This window comes from Hemiscyllium ocellatum, chromosome 42 (assembly GCF_020745735.1).
Source record: "Hemiscyllium ocellatum isolate sHemOce1 chromosome 42, sHemOce1.pat.X.cur, whole genome shotgun sequence".
In the NCBI taxonomy this organism is placed as follows: Eukaryota; Metazoa; Chordata; class Chondrichthyes; order Orectolobiformes; family Hemiscylliidae; genus Hemiscyllium; species Hemiscyllium ocellatum.
In genome coordinates this window covers 25,051,217-25,070,178 of record NC_083442.1, presented here as the reverse complement: position 1 = coordinate 25,070,178, position 18,962 = coordinate 25,051,217, and the positions used below count along the sequence as shown (strand labels likewise).

The window sequence follows — 18,962 nt, the reverse complement described above, 5'->3', positions numbered from 1 at the left end:
TTTACTGGGAGGACTAGAGAGGGGCACAGAGGTCCCTCGTCCTCACCAGGACTGCTCCCAGGAAGTTCCTGACTCGCTTTCGCTCGTTCACATCGAGCCCGGGCGCCTGGCGCGCAGCGTGGGCCGACCAATAAACTCGTTCAAAGGAGCTCCAGCGGTCAAGCGCCAGTTGGGCTCTATCCCAGCGACTCCGAGTTTCCTTGACAAACTCCCGGAGTTCCTCAAGGTGGATGAGGAGGAGATCGGTGGGGGGCACCTGGGACTCGAAAATGTCGCTGGAGACGGGCTCCTCGTCATCTCCGGTGTCCGCCACCGATCCTGAACCCTCCTCCGGGAGGTCGCCCTCGGTCACCGACCCCTCCCCCAATGAGAGGATGGGGGCTGGTCCGGCACCGCCAACTGGCCTCAAACCTCCAGTGACCCCACCCCAGGGGCACTAGCGGTACCTTCCTCAGCACACCCCTTCCTGGAATGCCCCGAGTTCAGGTCGTTGGGCGGCATAGGCTCAGGGCTCCGCACCTCTCCCAACACCGGGACGTCTGGCTCCTCGGGGGAAAAAAGGTCCTCCCCCCAGGTTCAAGGCCCCCGGAAAAACAGTCTGGGAGGGAGGAGCGAGGATAACACCTCCACCACTCCACAACATAGCAGAGAGTACACTACTGTTGCCTGCACCACAGCCCGTGTGGTTATCAAAGTTTCCCCCCCAGGGGCTGGAGGAGTTATCGCAGTGGAAGGCCTGGCTTTTGCCCCTGGGGGTTTGGACAGGTCAGGCCATGGTGCAGGACAGTGGAGAGGCACCGTTGGCTCACCCCGGAGAGGGGCAGCACTACTGGAGTATCGCTCCCCTCCAAGGGCTGGCACCTCTTCCCCAGAGGGGCAGTGGGGAATTTATGGGTCTTCCCCTCCCCACCCGCCTTGGTGGTCATGGGGCCCAAGGTACTGCCCCCCCCCCCCAGCCTTTCCCAGAATACGATTGGCTGGGGGAAGACAGGGGCACGGCCAGGGTGGGGAGGGTCAGCTGTGTCACTTCCTGCCCCGCCCCTGGTTTATCAGGTGATGGCGGGTGGGGTAGGGGCCCAGTTCCCTCTCCGGGGCCTAGAGACATGGTCGCTGCAGGAGGTAGGGCAGCGGTGGTTCCCCCCAGGTTAGTGCCAGGGGGTGGCTGAGGGGCCCCCAAGCCAGGTGCTGTGGCGCCAGGGGCAGGTGTTGAAGCCCCAGAGGTTTCTGTGGGGTTTGGGGCTGGGGTCAGGATCAGGTACGGGTTTGGAGGTTCGGGGGTCAGGGTTCCTGCGCCGGGGTGACGCTGGCACGGCCGCAGGGGTATTGTCGTGCTGGGGCGGGATGGGTCGTGGGCTAGGTGGAGGGGAAGGGGATGGGGATGGGGATGGGGATAGGGTGGTCTCCCCGTGAGCGGGCTTGATGCATTGCGTCTTCCTGAGCGCCTTCCGTGTGGTCGGACCCTCACCCCCCTCCCTGCCAGAGGCGGGGGCATTGGGAGCCTCCGGATTAGCCCCGGTGCCGGGGCTCGGTGTTGACTTCGGGGGAGGGGGAGTGGGTGTGGCAGCGCTACCCCCAGCCGTTGGTGTGGGCTGGGCAGTTCTTTCTAATATGCCCCACCTCGTGGCACAGGTGGCACCGCACGCCGTCCGCCGTCCAGAAGACGCGGTTGGCCGCGCCCTTGTGGAGGATGGTGAATGAGCCCTCCGTGACCTCCTCCCGGGCCAGGCAAATGAATACCTGGCGTCGGAAGGAGTATATGTGATGGAGGGCGGGGTCCTTAAGACCGAGCAGGAGCGGTTGGACACCTGACCGGATCTCCCCCAAGTTGTTGAGATGGGGAAGAAGGAGCTCACTGGCAATAAAGGGCGGGACGTTGGAGATCACGACCCTCTGGTCCGTGACCTCCAAAGGGTCGACGGGCAAATGTGTCCCGCCACAGTCAGCCCCCTCTCCACGGCCAGGTGGACCGCCTGCTCAGTCCTCAGGAAGAACACGGCCTTCCCGTACATGCGGGCTGCAGCGACGATGGCCAGTAGGCCGACCACACCAGCCATGGCCTTACTGCAGGCCTCGATGGTCATGTTGGGGCGGGGATAGGCCTTTACCCCCAGGCGTTTAGTCAGGTGCCTGAAGTGGGATGTGGTTGCAGCTGGGGTTGGGACAGCCAAGCCTAAGGCAACGGCTACCCCGCCGTAGGTGAGGCTGGGCCTTGCGACCTTTGGGCTCGCTATGCCAGTCGGGTCCCCAGGCAGCAGCAGCGTTGGAGGCAGGCCTCAGGCGAGACCCAGGTAGGCCCTTGGTCCCAGCGGTGGGGGCAGGCCTGTTGGGGAGTGTCCCCAAGGCAAGTCCCAGGCAGCCCCAAAACTTAGTCCCAGGCAGCAGTGGAGGTGGGCCTCTAACAGCAGTGACAGGGGTGGAGGTCCTGGGAGGGACCCAAGGCAAGTTCCAGGCAACAGCAGTGAGGCAGGCCCCAAGCAGTAGCAGCTGAGGCAGGTCAGGGTGGGGTCCCAGAGACCAGCAGTGGGAGTGAGCCACAACACTCCCTTGACCTGGGTGAGGCCCAGGCTGCAGCTCCAAAAGCAGGCCCAGAACTCAGAGCTCCCACCTCCTTCTACCTCTGCCTCCTCCTCCTTCCCCTTCTCCCCCCTTCTCCCTCCTTCTCCTTCTCCCTCCTTCTCTTTGTCGTCTTCCTTGTTTCCTTCCTTTCTTCTCAGAGTTCTCTGGATGTGTGGCAGCCAGTCCCAGAATCAGTTCCCCCTTCCTCTCAGACACCTTCAAAGGGGAAGAGTCCTCGCACACGCGCGCGCACACACACACACACTGATCCAGCTCAGAGTGAACAGAATCTCTAGCACTCCTGTTTGCATCTGTCAACCAGGGTTCCCTGATGGGACCAGATTATCAACCCCAGTCAGGGAACTTATATTCTTTGATGTCCACCTGGCTGACCTCATTACAATCACGATACCATGCATCCACCTTCCTCAGTCTTCCAGGTGATGAGGAAGCAGTCATTCACCAGGATGTTGCCAGCTATGGAAGGCTGGACTTATAAAGAAAGGCTGGGACTTGTTTTCCACTGGAGCGTAGGAAGTTGAGAGGCATCCTGATAGGGGTTTATAAAATCATGACAGGTATAGATAGCATTAATAGTGGGTGTCTTTTCCTCCAGGTGATGGAGTTTGGAGGTGGTGCTTTAGTGGCAGACGAATATGGTAGAAAAGTGCAAGTTGCCTTTTCCCACACTTTGTGCTGCAATACAATAAGATCCTTCCTTGTGATAGGCATGAAACGGGCATAAACTGTGCAGGGAATTAAACAGTAACACAGAACTATAGAGACATAGAGTATGGGAGCAGGAGTAAGCCATTCAGCCCTGTCAGTCTGCTCCTCCATTTCGGTGATCACAGCTGATCATCCAACTTAGTTCTCATTTTTTCCCCATACCCTTTGTAGCCCACATTATTTCTGACTCAAAAAGAGAGATAGCTAGTACAAGAGGGAAGCAGGACTTTACAGAACAAAACGTCGATTTAAAACCATCTCTAAGCGTTTGTGCAGTATTTATATACGTCACATTCTTTCGGTGTCAAAGGGTAGTCCTTCCCCTTATAGTATACACCCTTGGTGATACATAAAGTAATAAAGGAGAAAGCATTAATCATTTAAAAGAGCTTGTTGTAATTAATTGCAGAGATGGCAGTACACAAGTAGCTTGTGTGTCAGTGTAGCGTGTTACCATCCCACAGATTATCAGCTACTCTCTGGATGTCTTTTCTCTTCAACTGAACGCTACATAGAAATGCAATTAATGTCATTGCTTGTATGTTCAGTTAAGCATCATTGGAGTTGATCTCCTTTGCAAGTCCATCTGTGAACACATGCTTCCCTTTAAGTTTCCCAAAAGGGAGAATTATGAATAGTCGCTTCATAAAAGAGGAAGCTGTGAAGGATACATCAAGGAAAACAAGCCATCATGAATAGTTATAGTCAGGAACCACCCTTAACGTAATTAAATGTGATAGTATCATTAACAAAACCTTAAGTCAGCCATGCTAATTTGTCTTTCCTTGGTTTGATGGTCCATACACCTTCTTTGTTATAAAAAGTTCAGAAGTGATTCACCAGGTTGTTGCCAGCTAGGGAAGGCTTGATTTATAAAGAAACGCTGGGACTTTCTTTCATTGGAGTGTAAGAGGTAGAAAGGCGACCTGATAGAAGTTTATAAAATCATGACAGGTAGAGATAGTGTTAATAGATGTCTTTTTCCTAGGATGGGGGCTTTCAAGACTGGGGGCACATTTTTAAGACAAGATGGACTTATGGAGTTTTTTTTAAACACACAGGGTGGTTTTTGTCAGTAATGACTTCCAGGGTAAGTGTACAGGTGTATTTAAAAGACACTTGGATAAGTACATGAATAGAAAAGATTTGGAGGGATATGGGTCAGGAGCAGTCAGGTGGGATTAGTTTAGTTTGCAATTATGGTTGGCATGGACTGGTTGGACCAAAGGGTCTGTTTCAGTGCTGTATGACTCGATGCTAAATGTACTGACGGGCAAATTTGTTAAAACCTTTCTCTCCGAGTAGTTACCATGCAAGTCAGAAATATTAATTTTAGGTTTGTCTAACCAAGCTGTGACAGCTTCTAGTTTGGGTTGAATCAGCCAAACTCCCTTTCTATCTTTGAAATGGACAGCTGTGGTTTAGGTAGTGTCTGGAGAGGCACTGTAACAGCACAAATCAGAAGGTCAATGGAACTTATCAACACTAAATCAAAGTGTCTTTACTTGGGTTGATGATGCACGTCAGCCTCTGCTGAGGAAACCTCTTTTCAATGCCTGGTCTAATTACGTATTTGGTTAACAGCAGTAGAGGATGAAGCAGTAACGAATCTGAACAAACGAAATTTGCCCAAAGTTGTAACTTACTGCCTGGTAAAAATAGATAGAAATAGGCTAACCAGTCAATCAGGAGACAATGATGGGACATCTGTCTCCATCAGGATCTCAAACTAGTTTCCCCCTAGACCCCATCAAGACAATATGATTGGGTGCATGGAGCTAATAGCATTCTTAACATTGTCCTTCTCAGAACTATTATATTACACCATATCTTAACCAAGTCTTCTTTTTATCCTCCACAGTTTATATTTGCACATTTAGGTATAACACAACATTTAAATGCACCACTATCTCCTTAGGTCTCCAAGGTAAGAAGATAGAAAAAGGTAATTGGACCATAAGTCTACTCTCTCTCTCATTAGAGAGGGTGATGACTGGTGGTGGTTTATCCTGAGGGTCACCATGCCTGAGGCAAGAGCAGAGGTTGAGGAGGTGAGTCCTTTGTGGTACTTTCAACAGGTGTGGGAATTGAAGCCACGCGGTTGGCATCATAGATTTCTAATTTCACAAATTCAGGCAATCTGGAGGCTTCACAATTGTTCCAGAATATGTCCTCTTCAGACTTGGACAATTGGTTGTTGTTTGACTTGAGAACTGATGACTTTGATTCTGATCTTCTACAGATCATTTCTCTGATGGAGAATCTTTTATCTCTTGGATGTTCTTTGCCCCATGAATACATTTCCTCCTAAACCCAATAGTTGGTCCATTATCTATGCTAGAGGACCTTTCCTGACTTGCCTTCACAGTGGAACTCTTCCCTGCTAATTCAAGTAATTATCCCTTTCCATCACATGGGGAGACATTTAACCTCATGAATGGCCATTACAGAAGCCAATTGAAACAAATACTTCCTTCTTTGCTGTATTGTGAATTTTCAGACCAAGCACTTAGTTTGATTGTGTCCTGAATCTATCAACATTGGATTGACTTCCATGGAGCCCTATGTAGCTCATTTTTATTTTGTTCAAGCAAATCTTTACATTCGATAGTCTGGAAGCTAATTTGTTGAGTCAGTTGAACATCTTCATTCACCTTCTGTATTTGCTTTCTTTGTGAGCTGGACATTTTCATATCCTCAAATGCAATTTTTAGAGATGGGTGCTTACATCAGTGGCAGTGACTGGGAGTTAATACTAAGTTTTCTTTTAGAAATAAAGGTCTGAAATGTTCCTCTTGAGTTTCTGTTTGGCATGTCATCTGGCAAGAAGATCAAAGCTGGTCTGCCAATTTGTTCATTAGTCTCCTTTGGTATCTGAACATTTCAGATATGAAGACACCTCGATGAGCTCAAGTGGGTTGTACTGCTCATTCTTGATCTCAGTATTATCTTCTTCTGGCAAACTTTGCTGATTTTGGCCTTCCAATTTTTTCTTCAGAGATAGGAACAGAAAACATTTCCACAAGCCCTGTAAACACACTGGCTTCCTTTCTGTTGGCAGTATGAAATATTGCTCATGCCACTGAAGATATATAGAATCTCTTTCTTTTTATGTCTACCATGAATCCCTAAGATAAATTCTACTTGTTGCCCTTTGACCAATTGGCCAACATGGTTGGTTCCTGGACAGTTATTCTCTTGGAACTAATTGAAGACTTTCTGCTGCTGCATAAATATTGAGGTTAAGCAATATATGCAGACACAAAATTATGAATGGATTGTGAATTTCATTATACTTTCAATTGTTTTCTGCTGTTATTGTTGCAGAGTTACATAGTATATCTTCAATCTTGATGATTGCTCTACCCAGATCATGTACTTTCATCTCTGCATACTATAACTTCTGTTTCTTCAGCCATTGTATTTGAAAACACTTGACCCTCGTTAAGCTTAAGGTTAACAAGATTTTCATTGTCACAAACATATTCTGTCAAATTTTCAAATGGAGATAGTTGTATCACATTAGCATCTTTGTTCAAGTAAGTATTTAGCTGTTTGCCTGCTCTGACACAATGTCCTTCTGGTAGTGACCTGAAGTCTGATAGATGCAGCAACCTTTTGCCATCGTTAAGCACATTTTATGCCGGTGAGGCTTTTTGGTTCCAGTGTTACCACTGATTCTAAGCATCTGCCATTTAGTCACTTCTTTTTGTTTGTTTATTGCATGAGTCTTGAGAGCATTTGTAGCTTTTAAAGTGGAGAGATCTATTGCTCCTCTGTAGTAAATTCTTCCTTCTCTTCTTGGGGTTTGTCTGTGAATTTTCCTGATTTCTGCTTCCAGCCCAATGCAAACTGCTTTATCCAATGACAACTGTTCTTTGGGCTGTAATAGATCTTTCAAAGACTCACCGACAATTCCAACAATATGAATTGTTGGAATCCAAATTTCAAAAGCTCCGCTGCTGGTTTTCCACTCATCTGTACTGACGTAATTTATGGATTCCCCTGGATTCTCAATCCTTCTGGTAAACCTTGCCATTTCCAGATTGTTGTGAGAACAGAGTAATTATCAAAAATTGTTCAAGCTTCTTCTAAAGTGTCTACACCTTTTTAATGATTTATATTATCATTAATGCATTGAAGAATATCCATGAATAATGTATTTACTTGTTCATCTTAAGATTTAATATTCAATTTTGAAGCAAATCTATATCTTAAGAATTATTTTTTCTAAGATATCCAACCTTGTGTTCTCTTTGGCCCAACCCTGACACTAAGTTTTTGAGGTAGCATATTTGTTCCTACCGGTGTTTTCTGAATGTTGTTATTATTCTCAACACTAGAAAGTTATTGTTGAGGCAGTCCCTCAACAGTTATTTTCTAATGATGTTTCAACTATTAAATAACAATACAGTATCTCTGTATTGTTTGCTGGGAGTTTTCCTCTCTCTTCTGTGATCAAAATGTTTTACCTTCCCCAGCCTAGGAGGCTACCAGCTTCTTCATGAGCAAAATAGATGCCTTTTCCAATGCATTACCTTCTCCACAATTTTCCAAATGAGTTCTGTATCTCTAATCCTCATAAATCTTCCCATTAAATCCATCATTTAGATTAAACATTTTCTATCATTGTCTATGCTTTAAAATTACTCCATTTTTTGTCAGACTCCAAATTTTAAATCTTTTCAATTGCTTTTCTGTAGACTTTCATCTACACAGCCCCTCATTCCAAATGCTACAGCCTCTCTGTTAATTAACTGAATGAACCTTGAAGCCATTGTAAAATGTGGTGTCCGATATTGATAGAAATGAAGTGTTCCATCTTACTTTTATCCTTCCCATCTTCATTTTTGCACAATTAATTTTAGTCCTTTTCCCCATGCCTACAGGGAACTTTAACTTAATTTCTGGAGCTCCGAAACAAGTTGACAATATGCGTAATGTATAACACTCTTGATCTGATTGGCAATCTCTGTAAATATTCCTTAGCAACACAAAGTAAGGAACACATTAATTTCATTTAAGGAGCATCTTACTGTGGTTTCAACGTGCCATTAAGAGATGTGGTTGGTGGGGGGTGGGGGGGCAACCGGATCATGTGATATTGCATAATTTCTGAAGTTGTATACAGCGTTGTATTAAATCGCTGGCTGTTCATTGTTCTCAGTGGCTGTGTGGTATTATCGTCGATATTAATCCAGAGACCTGGGTATTGGCCTGGGGACCTGGGCTTAAGTCCTGCTAAGAGAGGGAGTAGCACCAATGCTGTCAAAAATTACTGGAGAAAATGTTTGTGAGAAGGAATGAGGAGGATTGCAACAAAGAATATTCCATTTGCCGCACACAGACAGGCATAACTGGGGTGCATGCAGGTACCCATGGCCATACCTTTGATCTGTCTAACCTATCAGTGACTGCTGTCTGACTCTATTCAGTTTCTGCAAATTGTTTTAGTTCTATGTTTCACTAGTAAAGACTATTCCATCCTCTCTTCTTTCACAGTCTCTTACACATGACGGCTGGTATGACACTTATCATTATATACATCACCATCACACTGACATATCTGTTCTCATTATACTGAATCCTTTAGGACAATTCTTAAACCTACTTCTTTGACTAAGTTTGGCCTAATACATCATGTAGCTCAATGTCATATTTTGTTTTATAATATTTCTATGAAACACCTTGAAAAGTTCTATTATGTGAAAGGCACTATATATGCTGTTAATGCTTTTGAAATATGAAAACAAAATTGCAAAAATGGTAAAATTTGGCAGCAGTGTTTCCCACTACAGCAGCCAATGGTTGGGATTTCAACCCAGTCCATAAAACCTGAAAGTGAAAACCAGTCCCATGGTCACCATCCATGAAACTATCATCAATTGTCACAAAAAAAAAGTAATCTGATTCACTTAATGTGTTTTCAGGAAGGAAATCTTGTGTTTAACTGGTCTAGTTTATTTGTGACTCCAGACCCACAGCAAAGTGCATGACTCTTAACTTCCCTCTGGAAACAATCCAACAAATCATTCAGATTCGAGGGCAATTAGAGACTTAACCAAAGGCTGACCTTACCAGATTTCATAGAAGAATAAAAGGAAAAGAGCAGAATTTCCGACCTACAGCACATTGTCTGCAGCGGTATGAGAAAACAGCACGGTGGCTCAGCAGTTAGCTTTGCTGCCTCACAGCACCAAGCACTTTGGTTCGATTCCATCTTGGGAGACTCTGCTCATTCTACTCAACCATTCTCCCCGCGTCTGTGTGAGTTTCCTCTGGGTGCTCCAGTCTCGTCCCACAATCCAAAGATGTGCAGGTTAGGATGATTGGCCATGGGAAATTGCCCATAGTGTCCAAGGATGTGCAGGCAAGGTGGATTATGTACAGGAAATGCAGGGTTAACAGGGATAGGCTGGGGTTAGGGTGGATCTGGGTGGAATCCTCTTTGGAGGGTCGGTGTAGACTAGGTGGGCTGAATGGTCTGCTTCCACACTGTAGTGACTCTAAGACAGTTCACCATCATCTTCCTCAGGGCAACTCAGAGCATGTAATAAATGCTTCCCCAGCCAGTGCCTCCCATCTCCCTTGAGTGAAGTATCAACAAGAAAGAGCTCAGCTGCAGACTGCCTGTAACTGTACACACGTGGTACTCACTTCAAGCAACAAACAATCCTTAAAGATAGAGAAGGATCATGCCTCATCTCAGGTGGATGTGAAATATTTGAAGTGAATGAAGTGAAATGGGTTGGGGTAGCGGTGATTCTGGATATGGGTTTGGACACTGGGTTTATCTTGATCGGTAAGGAGGGTAAAAAGTATGTATTTAGTCAATCGTGAAGAACAATCTCACAGCATTCCCAAGCGCCAATTCAAACTGGTTCGAGAATGATAAGAAGTGTCATACCAGAGCACAAACTGAAAACAGTGACTTTTTCACACTTATGAATCAGAGAATAAACTACTAAAACCTCAATGTTTGGAGGGATCTGAGATTCAAACTAACTGTTTAAAAATAGCTCAGTACAAAGTTAGCTTGAGCATTAAAGTTGTGCAAGCACAGATTGGTATCATCACATAGTGATTCAAGGACGTTATTTTTACTGGGAGTGGTTGACTCATCACATCAAATCCACTCAAAACACAATACAACATCATAACTTCGAAGAACGGAAATGTTTGTCTTGGAAGACCTCTTGGGGAACCCTTAAGAACTTGCACAACTTAAAACGGAAGACAAAAAGATCAGGAAAGTTGTTTTATTCCATTTGTTCATGAGATTGGGCATCGCTGCCTAGGCCAGCATTTATTGCACACACCCATTTGCAGAGACAGGCAGCTAAGAATCAACCACATTGCTTTGGATCTGGAGTCACATGTCAGCCAGACCAAGTAGGATGGCAGATTTCATTCCATGGAGGTCATTAGTGAATTAGATGGTTTTTGACATTGATAATGTTTACCTGGTCACCATTACGCTAACTCAATGATAGGTATTTATGGGATTTACATTTCACCATCTGCCGTGGTGAGATTCAAACTGATATCCCCAGAACATTAGTCTCGGGTTCTGCATTACTCATCCAGTGACATTACCACTGCCGCCTCCTAACATGTGCAATCTGCAAATCAATGAATTATTTACAGTACAAGGAGTTTCTGGGTTTAAAAGATATTTGCAAACAAGTACCCACGAATAAAAATGTTAGCAAGAATGCATCAAATAAGGTAGAAAGATGAAGGCTGTGCAAATGACATATTGTACACATTGTGTCTGGAGAGTGAGTAGAAAAGGAAGTTCCAAATGTACCATATTGTCCTGTCTTAAATCTCACCATTCCTAGTTTCAAAGATAAAATTTACCTATTATTTCAGACCTTGTATCTACTTACTGAGTTACTGGAACACATACTAAGACTAACCGGTCAGAAATCACAGGATCTCTATCGTGTAGAAGATGGCCTTTTGGCCCATTAAGTCCACACCGATCCTCTGAAGGGTGTCCCAACCATACTCAGCACCATATTCTATCCCTGTAACCCTGCATTTCCCATGGCCAATCCAGCTAACCTGCACATCTTTGGACTGTGGGAGGATATCAGAGCACCCGGAGGAAACCCACGCAGACATTGGGAGAATGTGGGGCTAGATTAGAGTGGTGCTGGAAAAGCACAGCAGTTCAGGCAGCATCCGAGGAGCAGTAAAATCGATGTTTCGGGCTGGTTTCCAACATCTGCAGTCATTGTTTTTACCCTGTTTTTACCATTGAGAGAATGTGCAAACTCCATACAGTCACCCGAGGCTGGAATCAAACACAGGTCCCTGGTGCTGTGAGGCAGTAGTGTTAACTGAGTCACTGTGCCATCCCAAAAAATCTCTTAAGAATAATAGAATCTCTACAGTATGGAAGCAGGCCATTCAGGCCATCGAGTTCACACTGCCCCTCTGATTAGCATCCCACTCGGACTCATCCCCGAGAGCAGGCTGTATCTTTGACGTGAAATGGATATTTTAACTATAATCTGCAATTATAAGCACCTCAAAATGCCACGTGTGCTGCATTAAAAGAAACAGACCTGTATTGTACTTTATGTAAACTAAACTTTGAACCATTTTGTAACATCAGTCTGTATTTTCCCCTGCCCACGTTTCCAAGAGTTGGACTATGGGACTTGCATGGGATGAAGTCCACACATATGGGCAAAATGATGCCATGGTTTGCCTAGGAAACTGTGCTGCTCTTACCGCTTGTCATTTGGTAAATTGGAACAAAATACAGGTTGGAGAAAGTGAGGACTGCAGATGCTGGATACCAGAGTTGAAAAATGTGGTGCTGGAAAAACACAGGAGGCCAGGCAGCATCCGAGGAGCAGGAGAATCGACCTTTTAGGGCATAAGCCCTTCAGGAAATGAAGAAGGTCTTATGCCTGAAACGTCAATTCTCCTCCTCGGATGCTGACTGGCCTGCTGTGTTTTTCCCGCACCACATTTTTCAACAAAATGCAAGTTGACAGTCAACTGATTTGGATGCACAATGGCCACCAAAACCTGACACGGGATTCGAACCTGAAGCCACAGGCCCAGGTTTACGGTCTTTTGAACAATGTCACAAGAACTCCTGTTATGAAGCAGTTTTATTAATTTTACAATATGAATATCTTTGGGTAAACTTTGCAAAGCTTCTGAACACTGGCATTAGGCTGAAATAGGGGTCAGAAACCTGTGATGGGTCAGACACAGTCACTCAATTGACTCAGTGGTCAATTAATGGCAAGAGTCACCTCAAGGCAAGGCATTCCACACCCAAACATCTTGTCATGTGAAAAGGTTGTTTTCTCTAGACACATTTGCAAATCATTCTAAATCTGTCTTCTCATTCTTGATCCTTTACCATCAGTACTGTTCCTTCGGTTTTATCAAGATACTCATCGCATTGGCAGTTCTCGCTGATGGCAAAGCACTGCCCCAACAGGATGAAAGAAATTCAACAACTCTGTCATTCTGCTGCTGTGCAGGAAGTGGATCGGCAGTTGTCTGATTGCCAAACCAACCCGAGTTTATGAAAACTTAATCAGGAAGCCTCAGGCAACTGACTGTGTGGAGTTTGCACATTCTCCCCGTGTCTGCGTGGGTTTCCTCCGGGTGCTCCGGTTTCCTCCCACAGTCACAAAGATGTGCAGGTCAGGTGAATTGGCCATGCTAAATTGCCCGTAGTGTTAGGTGAAGAGGTAAGGGTGGGTTGCGCTTCGGCGGGTCGGTGTGGACTTGTTGGGCCGAAGGGCCTGTTTCCACACTGTAGGTAATCTAATCTAAATTTTTAAAAAAACACACCAGTGTTTACATTTGAAAGTAAATCGTGAATCCAAAGTGCAGAGTTCATTGGAAGAACTGGACATTGAGATTCCCCTAGACTTGGAGTCACACTTGCCCTGGCTGATCTTGTCTTCCATTCCACCAATGAAATCCATTGTAGAATACCACAAACTTGCCCAACTAACTGGCGACACAGTGGCCTATTGCCAGTAGCAGTTGAGGGGTATATATTGATGAATGGGAGGGAGACCAACAAGTCTCAACGTGTAAATAGCTATGTCATCCCCTACTGCCCAGATCGTGGATAACTCTGGATAAATGTAACGTCAAATTTAGCACCTCATTCAGCAATTTGCAACTCCTCTGCTTGTGATTCTTGGCAAAAATGTTGAAATGGGTGGCTGAATTCTCAGGGAAAGGTCAGTGAATTGCCCTCCCCCATGTTTTACACAGCTCTAACCATTGGTATATGGGAGTAGAAGGAGGCCACTCAGCCCATCGAGCCTGCTCCTACATTGAACCAGATCTTGGCTGATCATCTATTTTAATACCACCTTCCCACGCTATCTCTCAAGATATTTAATCTGATTAGATTCACTACAGTATGGAAAGAGGCCCTTTGGCCCAACAAATCCACACTGACCCTCTGAAGAGTAATCCCACCAGACCCATTCCCCGACTAATACACCTAACACTATGGGCAATTTAGCACGGCTAATTCACCTGATCTGCACATCTTTGCACTGTGAGGGGAAACCGGAGCACCCGGAGGAAACCCAGGCAGAGGATGTGCAAGCTCCACACGGACAGTCACCCGAGGAAGGAATCAAACCTGGGACCCCGTGAGGCAGCAGTGCTAACCACTGAGCCCCCATGCCGTCCCAGAATCTCTAGGAATCTATCAATGTCTGCCCAACTCCCTCCCTGCCACAAAGCATGGAATCATAGAAAATGGGTGGAGTAGGCCATTCAGCCCTTCGAGCCTGCTCCACCATTCAGTATGATCACTCAACTCAGTCCCCTGTTCCCACTTTCTCCCCTTACCTTTTGATCCCTCAATTAAGCAAGAGCAGAAAGCACATCGATAATTAAACAAAAAGGCCAACTGGACTCATTATAAACTTGTTAGTTAGTTAGCACGACAGACAAGGAAACAATTCAACAGGTGAGTACATAAGACAAGGTCAGACTTGGTGCTGATATGGATAATTAAAAGTGCAGAGAACTTCCGTCAGAACCTCCTCATCAGAGAGGAACTGCTTCTGTTTGAAAGTGCCATGCGACAGGAAAAGCTAGTGCCAGTGACGCGCTTCCTTGCCAGTTCAAAACGATTGGAGATTTACATGGAATCAGTGACAAACTTCATTCACAATGTTGCCTCTCAGGCATTAGTTCTCTGTCCTCAGCTGACCTACTATTGCATACCTGCAGAGAATCGTAGGTCAGTGGGCTATATATATCCTCTACCGAGCAAATGGCTCTTGCGTGCATGCCTTTTGATCAATACTTTAATTCAACGCTGCGCCAACTTCCCTCATCAAGCTACACCTGGAGTTAACTATTCTCATTCTTCTTGTGTTTAATACACCTCAATTCAAACTTACAACTTGGGATTTATCCATCACCGGGACATTATGGACACGCAACATTACCGAACACTCAGGCACACCGAGTTTAAACAGATTAGCATGAAGTAAATGTTCAGAATTTGCACTGAAAACAAGTACATGTCAGATGATTCTGTGAGAAATAATGATGACCCTGGAGTGTGGGTATTGATGGGAGAACCATCCTGACTGCACAAAAAAAACACAACAATCAGACAAAATTACGCTATTTTACCACAGACATGGAATCGATATGGCCTGGGCAAATTTCCGTCATTCTCTTGCTTCAGATTTCTTTTGAAAATTTAGGATTAATAACAAAGTCCATCGAAAATGCTTTTAAAGTCCACACAATGAAGGAAAACACAGCTGTCACTGAGGATTAAAAACTGGGCCTGCAAACCCAACATCCAAAATCAAATGAAAGTAATTGCAGAGGAAACCGCAAGTCTTGTGACAACAATGGATCAGCACAGCTAACAAAATTGAGGCATAGCAAGAACCAGCAGGAAAAACACAACATGCCCCTCTTTTGCCCTCCCCTATTGCATGATGGAATTGAAGAAATTACGACTTTGCATCTGTGCCATTTTAGTAATAATTCAAAACTAAGTGCAAGGCCAGGTTCTCCCATCACACTTACTTCCCCCGATATCTTTCTCCCTCCGAGCTGACAGGAGACCACAGGCCCCAGTAGCTACCCAGTCGGAGAAAGATAAAGGAATGCAAGTATTGAGAGGCGGCAGATCTGTACGGTATGTCAGCCCTTCTGAGCTGAGAACAAACTGATTGACTAACAAGGATAGGCTTGGATGAATTGAGACACTAGGAACAATACCCCTCAACTCAACACCTTAGAGAAAATCAATTATTTTTAATGAATAGACAGTCAGTATTGACAGACATTTGAATTCTATCAAAGGGAAGAAATGGGTGGGGAAGCTTTTTACTCCGATCAGTCTGGTAGATGGGTTTAATGCTGCTATTCAACAACAGTGTCTAGCTGTTGTCATTTTTTTTTGTTTGATCAAAGGAGCCCCTACTGACATTGAGAAGTAACAATAGCTACTTACAGTGGCCAGGGATGTCGGTTCCCCTTTCCAAGATCCCGACTGTGTCGCTGTGACAGGAGAGATGCAGGAAAAGCAGAGAAAAACCGAGAAAGCAGGCAGGGATGAATCTGAAGCTCCGTGTTCTGCCAGCTTTTGTATTTAGCTGTACTCTGAGCAGTACTGTTAGCTACAGGCATGCTCTGTGCTGAGTGGGTCACATGACTCCCAGCTGAATGACCTATCAAACCCCAACCTTATATAGAGAATGGCAAGGCAACAGTCAGGAGATAACATTTTTTCCAGATTGCTCTTGTGCTAAATCATTTAAGCTCCATTCTGTTTTGCACCCAACTTAGTTTGCAGGGAATGCCATCTTATTCTTGTAACAGCTCTGTTATAACATCTAAATTATATCTTGTTTGAAAATTATTCATGGTATAAATGTCTCATGGGCAGTGCTTAACAACAGGATAAGAGAAACTGTGTGGAATGTAATCTTTCAACTCCTCATAAAGTGACCCTCCAATCGAAATGGCTGCTTGTGTAGTTTGAATTAATAGTTTAAATCACTGAAATAATAAAACACCTGTGTTATTAAAACTCTGACTAATGTACTTTTGAGGATTATCACTTCTCCAGAAAATTTATGCTGTCCTCCTTGGTTTAATACCTGCTGCAAAATATTGTCATTACAAAAGGAATTCTTATCTGTAACCACCTTTATTTTTAAGGCCAAGTTTCAACCCTCTGTTTTTATCTCTCACATTTAAAATTATCAATGTTGCTTCCATAGACTTTTCTGTCTGGCTCAGTCCACAGTCACCCCTGAGTTAGAGGACTAAGAGTTCAAGGCCCACTCTACAAGACGTAGAATGATAGAATCCCTGTAGTGTGGAAACAGGCCCTTCAGCCCAGCAAGTCCACACTGATCCTCCGAAGAGTAATCCACCCAGACCCATTCCTCTATTACTCTACAATTACCTTTGATTGATGAACCTAACTTGCAACATCCCTGAACACCATAGGCAAGTTAGCATAGCCAATTCACCTAACTTGCACATCTTTGGATTGTTGGAGGAAACCAGAACACCTTGGGAAAACCTATGCAAACACAAGGGGCATGTGCCAACCTCACACAGATAGTCACCCGAGGCTGAAATTGAACCCGGGTCCCTGGCACTGTGAGTCAGCAGCGCCAACTACTGAGCCACTCTGGTGCCCGAAAAACCTGTGAAGTAACAACTGGGCTGACACTTTCGTGCAGTACTGAGGGAGTGCTGCACTGTTGATTGAGCCATTAAACCAGCCACTCATATAACTGGGACAGTTCTCCCAGTAGTATTGGGAACAATATGGAAATATCATTATCTGGTTATCATTGCTGCTTGCTATGAGCAAGTTGACTGGTAGGCTTGCTTGTCGATAGTACCTAATTAGCTGGAAAATACTTTGAGATGTTCTTATGTTTGTGAAATATTGCAATGTGAAAGATTGCAAGTCTTACTGTCTTCTTTCCTCTCAACTGTAAATGCATCATCTTTAATGCTCTCCATTCTCATCATGTTCATTTAAGATTCCAACATGTACACGCTCATTTTCTGGGAACTGAGAGTTGCAGAGGTCCTAAACTTTCTCAGAATGCATTAGGTCCTACAATAGACTGACTTGAAAAGAAAACAAGATTGGTATCATCTGAACAACAATTGTTTTCGTCTTGTCTCCTTCAACAAAGGTATTGATGTTTTGCACCACAGACTCTAACCTTCAACAATGTTTCCCAATGTCTGCCTGCCAATAGTATATATCACCAGTTTCACTGCAGGAGCAAAGTTTTCTTTAAAATTATATTTTTCCTTCAAAGTTACTAAACATTGGGACAACATCCCTGACCTGGAGTTAAAATTTACCAGCAATTTAACAATTTATACAAGGTTTCCATGACTAAACAATTGCTAAGCACTCTATAAAATAATGTTGGGAAAGTCATCTCCAATAAAAAATAATCTAAACACCACCCCTTCACCTTTAATGGCATTGTAATCGCTGAATCCCCACTATCCTTGGGCTACTATTGATTTGGAAACACACTGGACTCACCATATAAATACAATGGCTATAAGAGCAGGTTAGAGGCTAGGAATTCTACAGTAAGTAACTCACCTCCCAATTCCCCAAAGTCTGTCCACCATTTACAAGGCACAAGTCAGGACTGTGATGGAATATTCCCAGTTTGCCTGGATGGATGCAGCTTCAACAAGACTCAAGATGCTCAACACCATCAAGGACAAAGCATTCCACTTGATTGGCACTGTATCCAAAAGCATCCAGCTCCTCCACCAATGGAACTCAGAAGCAGTGGTGTGCACTGCAGAAATTCACCAAAGATTCTTAGACAGCGCCTTCAAAACCCATAACCTCTTCCATCTATAAGGACAAGGATAGCAGATACATGGGAATACCACCAACTGGAAGTTACCCTCTCAGCCACTTACCATCCTGACTTGGAAACATTTTGCCATTCCTTCACAGTTGCTGGATCAAAATCCTGGATTACCCACCCTAGGGGTATTGTGCAGAGGAAACACAATGGTTCAAGAAGGCTCCCTCATTTCCACCTTCTCAAGGGGCAACTAGGGATGAGCAATAAATGCTGGCCCAGCCAGTGACATCCAGGTCCTGCAAGTGAATAAAAAAAACAAGAAATCCAGATGCTGGAAATCTGAAACAAATGAAAACAGGAAGTTTCTGGGGAAACTCAGCAGGTCTGACAGCATCTGTGAAGAGAAATCAAAGTTAATGTTTCAGGTCCAGTGACCCATCCTCAGAACCCTGCTTCTGATTTACAGTATCTGCAGTTTTTTTTGGTTTTTATCAAGTCAAATGTTATGTTTTCTTGGAGATTTGTTTTGCCAAAATTTTACATTAGGAATTCAAACTTAAGTTTATTTAATTAAAATTTGTTAATTATTAATTAATAATTAAATTAAATTTATCAGAACAAAATAAATGTGTTGAAGTTGGGACATAATTAGTCATTGCGTCTATGAGTTGGGAGGTCATTTTGTGGCTGTACAGGGTATTGGTTAGGCCGCTTTTGGAATACTGCGCTCAATTCTGGTCTCCCTGCTACAGGAAAGATGTTGTTAAACTTGAAAGGATTCAGAAAAGATCCGCAAAGATGTTGCTGGGCTTGAGCTATAGGGAA

The 18,962-nt window shown here is 44.5% G+C and overlaps 1 protein-coding gene across 1 annotated transcript in view; it reads right to left on the bottom strand.

Annotated features, from left to right (window-relative positions):
* LOC132834642 (protein mono-ADP-ribosyltransferase PARP6-like) overlaps positions 1 to 15,915 on the bottom strand; it is a 174,554-nt gene extending 158,639 nt beyond the window's left edge. The window contains exon 1 of the mRNA XM_060853543.1: positions 15,779 to 15,915. The gene's annotated coding sequence lies outside the window, so the exon portion shown is untranslated. The remainder of the gene's footprint in view (positions 1 to 15,778) is intronic.
* Positions 15,916 to 18,962: the final 3,047 nt, after the last annotated feature.